We start from the raw sequence: 2,450 nt of genomic DNA on the forward strand, positions 1-2,450 counted from the left end.
CAGCTGCACATAAAAAAAAGGAAAGGAAACCAAAGATCACTAGGACATTTACATTTTAGTTCACACACTGTAGGCTTACAAGGTGAATGAGGCTGTCTTCTAAGAGTAACCATACCACAGTCCATTACTAGAATTTCAGTGACTCAACAGAAAGAAAAAATAACTTCATTACATAATTAAAGCTATACGATCTTATATTTCAATTTCTACAATTTATATTTTTGTGCCTTTTTTTTTTTTTAATAGGATGACATCATTTGAATTTACTTTTTGTAATAGCCCTCTATGGGGTCATGCTATACTGCCTAGTTGTAGGCTATAGGCCCTGCTAATACAATCACAGCAACCATCATATTTGTAACGTGCCCTCACAATAAATAGATGTTTTTCATATTTTTTCTTATATTTTGACTTTATTATATAGATGTTTTTATTTTACATGCATGCCCATAGGATTTTCTTAAGTGACCATACAGTATGCACGGGATACATTTTCTCCTATAGTATCTCTATTAGATTTTCTTATGGTGAATGCTGTTTTGTTTATATATTTATTTGTGTTATAGCATTCTCATATAGTGACCTTGTCTTTCTATCTGTGACCTTTAAAGTATTTTTAAATCTCCTATATTATTCCTGCGATATTGTATAGTGTTTCTCTCTCTCATCTAGCCTATTTTTCATTATGAGAAACATGGGTCCTCTTTCTTATCATAGACGTCATAATAGGTAATTTCCCTGGTCATGTATTGTATTAACCCCCCCCCCCCCCCCCCCCCTTCCCAGGGGCCCGCCTGCCCTGTGGTGAGTGACCGACAGTAACCCGCCCGACCAGAGCAAACTGTCAACATAATAAACACCGCATGGGGCAGCCGGGAGCAGTGTGTGCTCCTCCACTGCATAAATCACCTGCCCGCTTGTTTACAGGACACTTAAAGAGCAGTAAATCCATGCAAATTACTGTCATTGGAGTTGGTTATCAGCTTAATCAATAGTCAGTTAAACCACAATGGAAATAACCCCCTGGGTTTTATTGTGTTATCCAGATTTTTCCTTTAGGCCATGCCTTGGCAGAACTGCTGTTGGCTACTTTTAAAATAAAATATCAAATAAATAAAATAAATTAATCAATTAATCAATCAACCAATGTCAGCATCACTGGCGTTGGCCAGGAGTCTTTTTTCCTAGCCTATTCATGTTCAAATGTTGATTAAAATGATTGCTTCCATACTACACAGATACCACGACCTGCTTGTTTTGGTACTATGAGTTTATTCATTCATACCGAGGCCTTACCGTTACATTTAGCCTATACTTGTAACATCACCATGAATTCACCTGTTTTTAATTGTATAATAATAATAATAATAATAATAATAATAATAATAATAATAACAAAAGTAATCACAGCAATCAATGTGCTTTGCACAAACTGAGTTAGGCAGGCGAGGCAGCACCAGTGAATTAAAGCATAAGGAACTTGTTAAATCACATGTGCTGCCTGCTGCACTGGAGGGAATTAACTCATTTTGCATTCCCGCACTATCCAACTGAAGCCATCCGTTATTAGACCACACAGCATCGTGCCATTACCCGCTGCCCATCCCCTTGGCCATGCATAACGCATGAGTAGGCGCGCTTCTCTCTCGCTCTCCTACAACGTAAACATGTTTTCGTCATGCAGCCTGCTGCTGCAGCATATGGCACCGAGCATGGGAACGCACGGCCACACGTCCCCGAACCCGCTCCGAGAGAGAGAGAGAAAAATGCAAATAGCCCACATTCCTTTTCTTACCGTGTTCATTCAACGCGAATATAATCCCAAAGCGAGTTGTAGTTTTATTCCTTGGCATCGGATAGCGCACGATTTGCGCACGATTTGCCCTTGAGACTCGCCATGCAGCAGCAGCAGCGTCGGTTCAGACTGGACTGCGCGCTGACTGAGTTGTACTATATGACCGTCACATGACTGCCGTGTGTGCGCTCCAAGGCTTTACGAGAGGCCGGGGGACTGAAGGCTCGTCCCCGCTCTGCAGCCTGATTGGGCGGGAGGGCGGGGGCCGTCCGTCCGTCAGGATTGCGTGGAACAACACATGTGGGCATGCTCTGCTGCCTGGAGGACAGAGGAGAGGAAGAGGAGGAACAGCAACACACATCACGGGATTCCTTCCTTTGAAGTGGGGTGACTCGAGGATGTAGTAGGAAATAAAGCATAAATTATTGTTTTTTGGGGGGGAGGGATAAATTATTGGTTCTATATTTTTATGATTATTAATTATTAATTAATTCGCCTATCATTGGGATTTTTGCTTTTTCTGATGATTGATCGCACTGACTGAAGGAGGTTGTTGTTGACCTAGCCTACATTAGCCTACCATAGAGTAGGCTAATTATGCTATAGGCTAGCTAGGGATGCATGGATTGTCAAATATGATGTGACACAACACATA

General features: G+C 41.3%; 1 protein-coding gene across 1 annotated transcript in view; it reads right to left on the reverse strand.

Moving 5' to 3' along the window:
• The window catches only part of klf15 (Kruppel like factor 15), an 11,882-nt gene extending 9,948 nt beyond the window's left edge, over positions 1-1,934 (reverse strand). Inside the window, exon 1 of the mRNA XM_083660937.1 lies at positions 1,796-1,934. The gene's annotated coding sequence lies outside the window, so the exon portion shown is untranslated. The remainder of the gene's footprint in view (positions 1-1,795) is intronic.
• Positions 1,935-2,450: the final 516 nt, after the last annotated feature.

The sequence above is a fragment of the Poromitra crassiceps genome, assembly GCF_964638095.1.
Source record: "Poromitra crassiceps genome assembly, chromosome: 25".
Lineage (NCBI taxonomy): Eukaryota > Metazoa > Chordata > Actinopteri > Beryciformes > Melamphaidae > Poromitra > Poromitra crassiceps.